The sequence below is a fragment of the Oryctolagus cuniculus genome, chromosome 3 (assembly GCF_964237555.1).
Source record: "Oryctolagus cuniculus chromosome 3, mOryCun1.1, whole genome shotgun sequence".
Taxonomy (NCBI): domain Eukaryota; kingdom Metazoa; phylum Chordata; class Mammalia; order Lagomorpha; family Leporidae; genus Oryctolagus; species Oryctolagus cuniculus.
The window spans coordinates 118,777,686-118,790,781 of NC_091434.1; the positions used below are offsets into that span (position 1 = coordinate 118,777,686).

Sequence of the window (13,096 nt, forward strand, 5' to 3'; positions counted from 1 at the left end):
CCCTTCCTCCACCTCTGCTTGGAGCTCTCTTCTGCCGTGGGTGCCTGGTGCTGTTTCGGGACTCTGCCAACAAGAACTCCATCACCAGCTGCCCAAGCTGTGTGGCCAGCCGACCTGGGACTGCAGCCGTCCAGAACCCAAATCCTCATGTCTCTTTTCTCTTCGTGAAGGCGGTATTTCCAGGTTTTTCACTGTAGGAACACAAAGCTGACCACAGTATTGTCATATTTGGAGCCTAGTGTCCCTGGGGTTGGGAACAATGGTGGGAGGTTGAGCTTGGGGTGGTCCCTGGGGCCGGATGAAATTGGCTTTGAACTTGAACACCAGGCTGGGGTTATTCTGCAGGATTTTAAGCTGAGGCTCACATTTGCACTTTTGGAAAGACAACACTCATGGCAGCAGTGTGGCTTGGAAGCAGGAGACAAGTCCAGGGTGCAAGGGGAGTGATAGAGGTAGCCATTCCATACTGGCTCATGTCCAAGGTGGTGATGGTGGGGGTGGGGCGGCTATGTTCTGGGCAAATCTGTGTGCTCTGGGGCTGGCTCACTTTGGATGCTTCCTGTCAGTCCTGGAAGGGGGGCGTGTCCTCGAGGGCTGCCTGTCATCTCATTTCTGGCTTCCCAGATCCTGAATCCCGCCTCCTGGGCGGTTCACTCACGTGGACCTGTGGCTCCACTGCTATTACTGCAGCATTCAGGAAAGTGAGCTTTGCTTATAGAAATCCAGCTATGGTCCTTCAAAATGTCACCTCCTTATTTCAGAGAATGCATTTCTTTTCTAAGATGAGATATGCTCTATCAATGTAGTCTACCTGATGCAGGCATGCGTTTTGTATTTTTTTTTTTTTTTTGACAGGCAGAGTGGACAGTGAGAGAGAGAGACAGAGAGAAAGGTCTTCCTTTGCTGTTGGTTCACCCTCCAATGGCCACTGCGGCCAGTGCGCTGCGGCCGGCGCACTGCGTTGCTCCGAAGGCAGGAGCCAGGTACTTCTCCTGGTCTCCCACAGGGTGCAGGGCCCAAGCACTTGGGCCATCCTCCACTGCACTCCCTGGCCACAGCAGAGAGCTGGCCTGGAAGAGGGGCAACCGGGACAGAATCCGGCGCCCCGACCGGAACTAGAACCCGGTGTGCTGGCGCCACAAGGCGGAGGATTAGGCTAGTGAGCTGCGGCGCCGGCCGCGTTTTGTATTTTTAAAGCAGATATATTTGTTTCTTTGGAAGGAAAGTGAAGAGAGAGAGATCTTCTATCTGCTGGTTCACACCCCAAATGTTTGTGACCAGCTGGGGCTGGGCCAGGCTGAAGCTAGGAGCCCAAAACTTCTTTCACGTCTCCTGCGTGGGTGGCAGGAACCCAGGTACTTGGGCTATTCCCTGCTGCCACCCAGGCACATTGGCAGGAGACTGGATGGGAAGTGTGTAGTTGCCAGGACTTGAGCTAGCACTCGGATACTGCATGTGGGCATCCCAAGTGGTGACTTAAGCCACTGTGCCATGGTGCCTGACCAGGGCAAGCAGAGTTTACTTTATTTAAGATTTATTTATTTATTTGAAAGGCAGAGTTTCATAGAGGGAGAGGCAGAGAGAGAGAGAGAGAGAGAGAGAGAGAGAGAGATATTTTCTATCTGCAAATGGCCAGTCTGAAGGCAGGAGCTTCTTCTGGGTCTCCCATGTGGGTGACAGGGACCCAAGCACTTGGAACATCTTCCACTGCTTTCCCAGGCTCATTAGCAGGGAGCTGGATCAGAAGTGGAGCAGCCAGGTCTTGAACTGGTGCCCTTATGGAATGGCTTTGGCTTAACCCCGCTGTGCCGCGGTGACTGACCAGGGCAATCAGATTTTAAACAGCATTTCCTTGATCTCCTGCTGGGGGTGGCAGGTGTAACAGCCCTTTCCAGGAAGTGTCGGGGGCCCTGTGCAGAGAGCCGTCCACTTTGGCTTGTCCCCAAAACAGCAAGTGACTCCCCCCGGGCGAGAGACAGAGCTGAGTTTGGCGCAGCAACCCAGAGAGAGGGTGTGAGTGTCCCCACAGCCTGGACAGTGGATGAGCCCAGGGCAGCCCCTCCTGAGCTGGTGAGCAGGTGCTGCTCCTGGGACTGGCTTGTAAATGCTCCAGAGCAGGGGCCATGGTCTGCACGGGTCGGGGGGCTTCTCTGGGGGTCTACACAGGAGGGCGTTTGGAGGCAGCCTGCCTTCTGTTGTCCTGGAACTTTTGAGAGTGCAGACCAGCGCCCCTCCCCCTTGCCCTATTTGCTACATAGGAGTCATGGAATTCTGGCATTTTCTCTTCTCTGCAGACGCTATGTACTGGGAGACCGCAGAAGGATCTGAGCAACACTGGTGCTTGGGCTCCCGTGGGATCTCCTGGTGCTCCGGCCTGCAGGTGTCAATCACTCAGAAGAAGGGAGAAGGCAGAGACGCACTCCAGGATGAGGCTCTCTGGGTCACCTCGCTCAGTGCTTCCTTGTTGGTAATGGGGTGTGGGTTTTGGTGGTGGTGGGATGGGACAGGTGGTATGAACAGGCGTGAATCCCCCTGAGCTGGGCAGAGGGACCACCTCTCCTTCTCCCATGATGCTGTTGGACGACCGGGAACTAAGGCCTTGTGCTGGGATTCCACAGGCCAGTCCGATTTTTCCCACCTCGGACCTCAGAGGAGCTGTGGTTCCTGTGGGGTGCAGAGCACGGTGTAGGAAGCGAAGAAGCATGGCTTCAGGAAATCCATTTCGCACGTGAGTGCTGGGTGCTTGCGCGGTCGTGACCAGACCCTCTGAGATGGAATAGATTGAGCACAGGCTGAGAGCCGAGAGGGGCCTGGACAGGGTCAGAGGCGCTGAGGCAAGAGGCAGGCAGACTGGCTATGGGGGTCCAGAAGCTGTCTCCCCTCACGGTGTCGCTCTAACATATGACAACACTTTGTATGTCTCATTTGCTAGCGTGTCGCCATGCCATTCCAGTGGGCCTCTTGGTTAGTAGCATCTAGTCTTGGGTTATGAAGCCAGGTGGATGCACACCTGGATATCTGCCCTCCACATTCTGCTACCCCAAGTGGGCAAAGCCTGGGACACCCCCTTCCTCTCCTACACGGGGATCCAGTACTGTCTGGGAGCCTTGAGAACTGCAGCAGAGGCTGCCCTGCCGCTAGGGGGAGCACCGCACGGGCAGTCTGGCATTTGCATGGGTGCTGCCCCTGCCACTCAGGGGGACAAGCTAAGGCCCCTCTGCAAACGGCTGTTTGCTCAGCCATAAAGGGGAGGTTTGCGTGGAGTCGGTGAGCACTAGAGGCATCCAATTCTGGGCGGGGCCTCCTGGGCGGTGGGGATCACAGGCTCGCTGTGCTGAGCTCAGGTGCCTGGGATACAGAGCCAGGATGCCTAGGCAGTCTCTGGTGGACCTTGCACGGAGGGGAGTGTTTGAGCCTCCTTTCTTGGCAGGGTTCTGGGGCTTTGACAGACGGTGTGTGACCACCATTCTCCAGTGTCTGTGTCTCCATCAGACTTAGAAAGCACAGGTGCAGCCTGTGTGCTCCGACTCCAAACCCAGTGCTCCCCCATGGAGTTCCTGCGGGAATCAGGGTGAAGCAGATGAGCTTAGCACAGTGGTGGAGTGAAGGGTGATTTGCAGAGGCAGCGTCCCGAGCCCCAGGGCCCCTGTACTGTTGTTGAATCCACCGCCACTGTCTGGGGCGGGGAGTGGGGGCTGGTGGGTTAGGCTAGTGCTCACCAATCTAACTGCATGATCAGGTCAGGGAGGGCTGCCTGGCGCCTCCTGGCGCAGGGTCTGGGCCACAGGTGGGGGAGATAAAACTTCCCTGGGAGGCTGCTGTTAATGGCTAAGGGAGGTGGTGGCAGATTGTGCATCTTAAAATGTGATTGCAAAATCAATAAGCCAATTAGGGTGGTTAAATCTTTGCTGGCCAGAGCTGCTTGCAATGCGGAATTGCTTGTTGCTTCTCCATGCAGCCATGCGGCTCCGAGTCCGGGGCTGCTTTAGGGGGTCGCTGCGGGTTGACCTTTGGCCGCCTTGGCCTCCTCCAACAAGGCTCTCGGTAAGAAAATCAGTTGCTAAAAGTCTTCTGCACTCAGGTGTTGGAGGTGGAGGGGAAGGCCGGCGATAGTTCTAAACAGCGCCATTTCTCACAGAAGCAAAAGGTTCCCGAAACTCAGGGATTTGGAAAAGCCACCCCCATCCAGTTAGCCTGCAGTACTTCTGGGCAGGTCTTCTGGTCTGGATGAGATAGATTACTCAACTGGGCCTGCTCGAATGCCTGTGGTCAGTGGGCCGTCTGTTGGGGGCCTGTGGCTTGGTTCCCAAGCAGGGAAGCGTGCCAGCGGTTGGCGGGGTTTGATGGGGGGACTGGGCCATGTCTCTCTCGAATAGGCTGACCAGAGTTTGTTCCCACGGCAATGGCAGGTTCTAAGAGCAGCAAGAATGCAAGGTCTCCTGGGTCTGGCTCAGTGTTGGTACAAGGTCGCATCTGCCTCATGCTATCCATGAAAGCCAGCCAGCCCAGATCGGTGGGAGTTACTGCAAAGGACAGTGGGAGCTTTTTATTCAATAATTTTCATCTATTTGAAAGGCGGGGTGAAAGAAAGACACAGAGAGACCTTCTATCTGCTGGTTCACTCCTCAAATGTCTGCAACAGCCTGGAACTCCATCCTGGTCTCCTATGTGGGTGGCAGGGACCCAAGTACTTGGGCCATCATCCAGGCTGCGTTAGCAGGAACCTGGACTGAAAGTGCAGAGTGGCTGGGACTTGAACCAGCGCTCCAATATGGGATGCGATGTCCCAGGCGGTGGCTTAACCTACTGCATCATTGGGCACTTTTGTAACCTAGCCCTTGAGGAAGTGGACGTTCTGAGACTTTTGGCCCCCACCCAAGGCCACACGCCAGCCACTGGAACCCAGCCTGAGCTGTGGGCCATGTGTGACCTGGGCAAGACACCCTCCATTTGACAAGTGAGGAAAGCAATGCTCGACTCCCACGGCTGGCTCCATTGTGTGCAGCTGTGGGCAGCAAAGGCTGATGGTGGGTGGAGCTTAGGATTGGAGAGATTTTAGATCACTTTATCTGAGGGCACTTCAGAAAGTTCCTGGATAATTGTATTAACAGGTAAATTTATTTTGACACGAAAAAAATATTTCTGAACTCCGTGCATGGTTTCTTCATCAAATGCATTTTCCATGAACTCTGGAAGATCTTGCATGTTTGTGTGGCCATTGAGTCCTCCTTGGTTGTGGGGCTGGGCCCCGTGTGCCCCTTGTGGCCCTGGGTGAATAAGGGCTTCCTCATGTGCTCAGGCCACGTCTCCCCACCACCTGTCTCTCTCTCTGCTTCCTTTGTGTCTCCATTTTTTTCCCTCCCACCTTTCTTTTGCCTCGTCGGGGTGTGTGTGGATGTGTGTCCCACAGAAGCTCTGCGTCAGCCCTTTGCAAGCCAAGCAATGAGGTTTAAAGGGACACACTGAAGTCCAGTGGATTTCCGTTTGCAATGCTCACAGCTCATATTTAAACACTGTGCTGAGTTGGCTGTTCCTTTGATGACTCAGGTTTAAACACTGCCCATCGCCTGCAGTGGAAGCGGGAGCCCTGGCCGGCTGCATGCTCCCCTGCCTAGGCCCTTCCCCCTCTGCCTCTCCCTACTCAGTGTACTCCTCTAACAGCATAAGTAGTCGGTATGTCCGAAGGACAGTAAATCAGGCTTATTGCGCAGCGAAATAGATGATGATAATGTTTCCTGGACTTATGTGCACATTTCTCCGTTATTTGGATTTCTATGCATCCATCTGTTTTTTTTTTCCTAAATGCCTCACCAGATCATTTATATGTGAATCAATATTACTTTCCAAAGAGTCAAATGGCCCTTCTATGAGTCTCCTCTTCTGCAGCACCCCTGTGCTTCCTGGATAAACCCTTCCCCCACCTCCTGCCTGCGGCCCCAGTCGCTGCAGCCTTGGGATTCCCCAACGACTCCGACTTCCTGTTCTGATTCACAACCCCCAGTGGATTCCTAAGAGCAGGTGCATGGGTGGGGGTGGGAATCGGAGGATCCTTGCACACCTGAATATGTTCCCCAGAATAGATCCTGGGAAAGAGATTCAGTAAGAAAATACTCCTGGGTGTGGGGAGCAACTGGGAGCAACTTGGACTAGACTAAGTTACTGGAATTAAGACTTATTCTATGCATCTGCTCTCCCACAATATGGCGCTGGGAGAGGAGAAAACAGCTTCTACGCAGCTGCCTCCAGTTCAACCAATAAACTGTAGGACCTACTCCTGATTGGAGGAGAGCAGCGTACTCGGCGTGTGGGCAGCCGAGTTGGGATTGGCGGAGGAGGACTATAAAGGAGGAGAGAGACGGCATGCACCAGGAACATCTATGGGGAACATCTAAGAGGAACATCTGTGTAGCCCCCGAGAGAGCCAGCCGGCGGTGTGCCGCTCCCCCGCGGAAGTGGGGAATGTGGCAGGGGGAACCGCCCTTCCACGGAGGTGGAAGGGACAGTAGCCAACCCGGGAAGAACCAGCAGCAAACCCGGGAAGGGCCGAGCAGACAGAAGAACAGCGCAGGGTCCTGTGTCGTTCCTCCACGAAGACGGGGAGCGACACTGGGGAGCGGGGACCCCAGGATAGAGAGGGGAGGAAGCCTGGCCAGACGCCTGGCTCCGCCTCCGGTGAAGTCCCGGTCGCAGCCTGGTGGGGGAGCCCCAGAGCGGAGGTGACATATACACCTGCAAGAACGCTGAGTGGCTGTAGATGAAGAATTTCAGACTTGGCAATGGCACAAAAGCTATGGGAATTCAGTGGACATTGTACTTTCTCTTCGGAATTTGAGTCTTTCCCTGTGCTGGCGAGATGTAGTTGGATCCGCTCTGGTCATGGCGGGCAGCGGCAGCTGCTGGTCGCTGATGCAGAGCTGTGCTCTGTGCTGCTTGTCCGGGATGCGTGGTAGGGTAACGGATTCAGCCATCTCAGTTGGGGATCTTATCCTCTTAGATGGGGAGTCAGGGAGCACCTGCTCATGCCCCGTGGCTCCAGCAGTGGCTGTCTCCATGTGCCCTGCAGGCAAGGCTGGGCTTGCCAGAAGCCTTCACTCTGGGTGCTTGGTCCTCAACCTCTGCTGGCAGGCTAGGGCTGGAAAAGGCTGCCCGGGAGGCCCTGGGTCAGCAGAGTGCAGCCTTCAATGCAGGACAACTTTTGGAAGGACTTTAAAGAAGCAATTGTGAGGCCGGCGCTGTGGCACAGCAGGCTAAGCCTCTGCGTTGGGTGCCGGCATCCCATATGCGCAATGGTTCGAGTCCCGGCTTCTCCTCTTCCAATCCAGCTCTGCTGTAGCCTGTGAGAAAGCAGTAGAGGATGGTCCCAAGTCCTTGGGCCCCTGCACTCACGTGGGAGACCTGAAAGAAGCTCCTGGCTCCTGGCTTTGGATCTGCGTTGCAGCCATTTGGGGAGTGAACTAGCAGATGGAAGACCTCTCTATCTCTCCCTCTGTCTGTAACTCTACCTCTCAAATAAATAAATCTTAAAAAAAAAAAAAAAAAGGCAGGGGCTTATTTTCAGAACAACACAGAACTGAGGTCCTCCGGTGTTCCTGAGCCTGAGTCTGGAGTTGTTCCTGCCCCAGCAGCGTCCTTGGAATTTCTGGACGCCGGAGGTTGGACCCTCCAGGCTCCCATCCAGCCTCAGTCTTCTGGAAAGAAGCCCTGCCCCCAGCATTGTCGGTGCAGTGGAAGCAGCCGAAGGCCTCGGGGCCTGTTAAAGGAAAATGAGCCTCTTCTAGATGAGGATTGACTTCTAGAAGCTTCCTGAAAGCTGCCTCCACCAGAGCCAGTGGACACGGGGGACCCCAGCTGCGCCCATGGTTGGGAAGCGGAGTTCTCATTGTCCCACCTGACTGGAGGCTGAGAGCCAGCACACTAACATTCGACCACTGGGTACAGGATTCTTGCTTTTTAAGATTTATTTATTTATTTGAAAGGCAGAGTTGCAGAGAGAGATAGAGATCTTCCATCTACTGGTTCACTCCCCAGATGTCTGCAACAGCCAAGGCTAAGCTGCTCTGAAGCCAGGAGCCAGGAGCTTCATCTGGGTCTCCCATGTGGGTGCAGGGGCCCAAGGACTTGGACCATCCTCTGCTGCTTTCCCAGGAGCATTAGCTGGGAGAAGGATTGGAAGTGGGGCAGCCAGGACTTGAACTGGCACCCACGTGGAATGCTGGTATTGCGGATGGTGGCTTAACCTGCTATGCTACAATGCTGGCCCCAGGTACAGAATTCTTGATTCAACAAAGACTTTTTTTTTCTATAGAATTGAAGGTCTTGCACACCCCCCAGCTTCTACTTTCATGATTGATAAGTGGAAGACCATCCCCCTTGCTTTCCCTGCGTCTTTCTCTCTCCCACCCCTGGAAGCTACTGTTTCTCCCAGCCATTCTGAAGTCTTGGAATGAGGTACACCTCGGTGCAGGATGTCTGTCCCTCATAGCACAGGCCACTCCTGGGCCCCCCTTTTAATCAGAAAGGCTTGACCTAGAAAATGGTTAATAGCATTTCTCTAATCTCTCCTCCCGCCCGCATCTCCTTCATTCTCTGCCTGGATTGCCTATTAGTTAGATAGCCAAGTCTTCTGATTCACCCCTTCACCTTGGCTTTCCTCGTTTCCGTCTCTTGTTCTGCTCTTTGCCTATTTTTATTCCACTTTCTTTTTTTCCCCATACACATTTCAGCATGGTAATTTTAATTTCTGAGAGCAAACCATGCATCTGTTCCTTTCCACAGAGCCCCACCCCTGCTCTCTGTGTGCAGTACCTCTCTGATAATTTAGATAGATTTTATATATATTACCCCTGATTGTCTTGGCTTCTGTTTCCTTTTCCTGGGTTGGAGGATCTCCTCAAATGTTTGCTGGCCGAGACTGCCTGTTCATAGCTTTAAAAAAAAAAGATTTATTTTATTTATTTGAAACATGGAGAGACTTTTTATTTGAAAGTTAAGAGAGAGGTCTTCCATCTGCTGGTTCACTCCCCAGATGGCCGGAGCTGAGCAGATCCAAAGTCAGGAGCCAGGAGCTTCTTCCAGGTCTCCCACGTGGGTGTACTGCTTTCCCGGGCCATAGCAGAGAGCTGGATCAGAAGTGGAGCAGCCAGGTCTCGAACTGGTGGCCATATGGGATGCCAGTACTTCAGGCCAGGGCTTTAACCCTCTGTGCCACAGCGCCGCCCCTGCCTGTTCATAGTTAAGAAGGAAGTGCTGGCAGTGAGTAGGGTGTCCTTGGGTGGAGGCAGGGCCCTGTTGTACAGTGCATGTGTGGTGATGGGGCTTTCTCACTGGGGGACCCCAGACTCCAGGCCCGAGATCTGTTTTTTGCACAACAGCCCCATACATTGCCTCCCGGGGCATGGGTCAGGTGAGGACTGAGGGTTGTGGCTCTGTTTTTTTTTTTTTTTTTTTTTTTTTTTTTTAAGATTTATTTATTTATTTGAAAGTCAGAGTTACACAGAGAGAGAAGGGGAGGCAGAGAGAGAGAGAGAGGTCTTTTATCTACTGGTTCACTCCCCAGTTGGCCGCAACGGTGAGAGCTGCACCAATCCAAAGCCAGGAGCCAAAAGCTTCCTCTGGGTCTCCCACGCAAGTTCAGGGGCCTAAGGACTGGGGCTATCTTCTACTGCTTCCCTAGGCCACAGCAGAGAGCTGGATCGGAAGTAGAGCAGCCGGGACTAGAACCAGCGCCCATATGGGATGCTGGCACTTCAGGCCAGGGCGTTAACCTGCTGTACCACAGAGCTGGCCCTGGCTCTGTTCTTTTGAGGACAGACTTCTACCTCCTTCCCGCGCGTACACTGCACCTGTTCCCACTCTCCTATGTGCAAGGAGATCCCAGTCTGGAGTTAGGGTCTCTGAGCCTCTACTGTCATTATCACAGACTTTTGGCCGACCCTAGGGTGCTCCCCTGTCTCAGGCAATCCCACGCTGTGTCTGCTGTCGTGGTTTAGTTAGAGTTATTCCTCCAATCTAAGGTTCTGCATCCATGGATTTAACTGCCTATGGAATAAAAATGCTAGGAAGACATTTACATCTGGACTGAGCATGCACATATTTTTTTCTTGTCATTCCTCTCTAAACAATATGGTATATTAACTATTTACATATGGTATATTACATATGGTATATGTAATATATAATATATAATATATATAATATAATACATAATAAATATATATAAACATATGGTATATTAACTATTTACACTGACACTATCGTAGGTATTATAAGTAATCTAGAGATGATTTAAAGAGTATGGAGGGTGTGCACAGGTTGTGTGTCATCATATAAGGGCCTTAAGCACCTGGGGTTCCTGGAAACCATTCTTCCTTGGATACTGAGGGGCAGCTATTAACGGTGCCCCTCCCAAATTGTCCCAGCTGGGATAATACCTTGTGTGGCCTCTTCCGCTTCCTTCTGCCCCTCAGATCTGAGCTGGGCTCCTCTATCCTGGGTACCGATGGGTGTTTTGGGGTCAGCAATCATTTCCTCTTGGCGCTGCCTCTCACCCTGCTGAGTACAGCTGCCCCAGGCTCTCAGAATCCGTGTTTCTCCTCCCATTTTCTGGGTTCCAAAGTGGGTTGCCTGTTGTGTCTGCTGCTGTCCCCTGTCTCATTCTCTTGGTCCTTCTGGGTTGATATGTATCTTATTTAATTTCCAAAACTATTTATTTGAAAAGCAGAGAGAGAGAGAGGAGAGAGCCCTCATTCACTGGGTCACTGCCCAAATGTTTGCCATGACCAGAATTGGGCGGGGCCAAAGCCGGAGCCATGATGGCAATCTGGGTTTGCCCCGTGAGGCGCAGGGGCCCAATCTTGGTCCATCACTGCTGCCTCCCAGGATGTGCATTACCGGGGGGCAGGAGCCAGGGCTCAGTGTCAAACCCAGATAGTAAAAATCTGCAGATGTTAATTTGTTGTAGTAGTATTGCGAGAGAGAGGTGCTGATGTGTGCGAGTGATCCACTCTGGAAAATTTGAGAAATAAATAAATCAGAAGCTGTCTCCCCACCCAGAAACTGCTTCTTTTTTTATTTTTCATTTCAGCTGAAAAGCAGAGAGACAAAGAGACAGACGGAAAGAGATCTTCCATCTGCTGGCTCATTTCTCAAGTGCCTGCGACAGGCAGGGCTGGACCGGGTTGAAACCAGGAGACTGGAGCTCAAGTTGGGCAGGCACTCAGCGACTGGCCTGTGGTCTCTCAGCAGGAGGCTGGATTGGGAGTGGAGGAGCTGTGACTTGAAGCAGGCGCTGTCATATGTGGTGCAGGAATTCCAACTGGTGACATCACAGCTGTGCCAAGTGTGTGCCCCCCGTTCGTGAGTTCTGAGCCATGCACCATCCGAGTGGCACAGTGAAGTCTCCGGCCATCCTGCTCCATCCTGCCTGGGACATGGCTCACCCCTGGGGGTCCAGCGTATCCACCAGTGGCCTGTTAGTCACTTAGTGGCTGTGCTGCTATCTGACGGACTGTCGTGGTATCCCAGGGCTTGTGCACATGCCACCGTCACATGACTTAGTGTAGCGTCCCCGCGGTGAACAGCAGTGATGCTGGGAAGTCACAGCTTCAGCTATGCCAAAGGGAAGCTGCAGAGTGGAAGTGTCTGAAGTGAAAGTCCTCATTTTAAGGAAGGAAAAAATATTGTATGCTGAGGTTGCTAGGATCCACTGAAGGTAGTGTTGCTAATCCTGTGCTGTACCTATTTATAAATTAAACCTCCTCATAGTAAGTGTGTATAAGACCTTCTCAGTATGATGTGTGGCTTCAGGCATCCTTTGGGGGTCTTGAAATGTGTCACTGTGTATATGCGGGGTGGTGGTGATGATTGTATTTAGTGAGTCTGGGGTAATGACCTCTAAGCCTCCTCTTTTTCTATTTATTTATTTATTTGACAGAGTTAGACAGTGAGAGAGAGAGGCAAAGAGAAAGGTCTTCCTTCTATTGGGTTACCCCTCATATGGCTGCCACGGCTGGAGCTGCACCGATCCGAAGCCAGGAGCCAGGTGCCTTCTCCTGGTCTCCCATGGGGGTGCAGGGCGCAAGCACTTGTTGGCACATTAGCAGGGAGCTGGATCAGAAGCTGGGGCTTGAACTGATGCCCGTAAGGGATGTCATCACAGCAGGTGTAGGTTAACCTGCTGTGCCACAGCGCCGGCCCTGCCTTGCACCTTTTCAGGGCGTGCATTTAGCATGTGCTTGCTGCTGCCTCCTGGGTGCCAGGCACTGTCCCTTAGGGAAGCAGGGGTGTGGGCCCCACGCCAAGTGCACGCCTGCTGTGGAGGTTCAGGTGACTGCCAGGCATGCCCTGAGTTCTCTGGAATACTTCAGGGGTGAGGAGGGGTGGGGTGTGGCTCTGAGCCTCACGGTTCTGTGCACAGTCACAGGGATTGAAGCTGGGGGACAAAGGGGACAAAAGCCAGCTTCCCAGGGCTGCTCACGCTCTGCACACGGTGCCCCAGCCTCACTCTGCAGGGTGGGTGCCATCTCCCCACTGGACAAACAGAAACCTGAGGCTCAGAGAATTGAAATCACCTACTTGGGGCCACCCGGAAGGGCAGAAACATAAAAGAGGCCATGGCCCCTTGCAGAGTAGTAAGGGTTGGTGCAGGTGCAGGAAAGCAGGAGAGACCCCGCACTGGCATTGCCCACCCTCCACCTCCAGCAGCCTCCTGCCCCACTGCTAACTGCCCTTGGGGCCCTAGGGCGGCCTCTGTGGTCCCTGTCCAGCAGCGATAAAGCAGCTCCTTTGCCCCAAGGAAGTTGATAGCAGAAGGGTTAGGGGCTGGTGGCTCCTGCCTTTGATTCCTAATCACTTTGCAAGTCCCCGGTGCCTTGTGAAATAAACATGATTAACTCAGAGCTGGCTTTCCGTAGCCCGCCCGGTGGAGAGCAGAGGCCTGGAGCGCTGGTGGACAGCTAATTTGATCAGAGGTTGTGATTTCTTCCTCTCGCCTCAGTGTCCTGGCCAGATAAAACGGAGGGAGGGTGGTGACGCTTAATTAACCCCGTAATTCTTGCACGGACTAATTAGCATATAGATGAGGGCAGCTCTCCTAGGG

General features: G+C 53.3%; 1 long non-coding RNA gene across 1 annotated transcript; it reads left to right on the forward strand.

The window, feature by feature from the left end:
* The first annotated feature begins 2,302 nt into the window (after positions 1 to 2,302).
* Positions 2,303 to 11,747, forward strand: LOC127491630 (uncharacterized). The gene is made up of 3 exons (XR_007920449.2): positions 2,303 to 2,467; positions 2,619 to 2,728; positions 11,084 to 11,747. It is a non-coding gene; the product is annotated as an uncharacterized lncRNA (long non-coding RNA).
* The last annotated feature ends 1,349 nt before the right edge of the window (positions 11,748 to 13,096 follow it).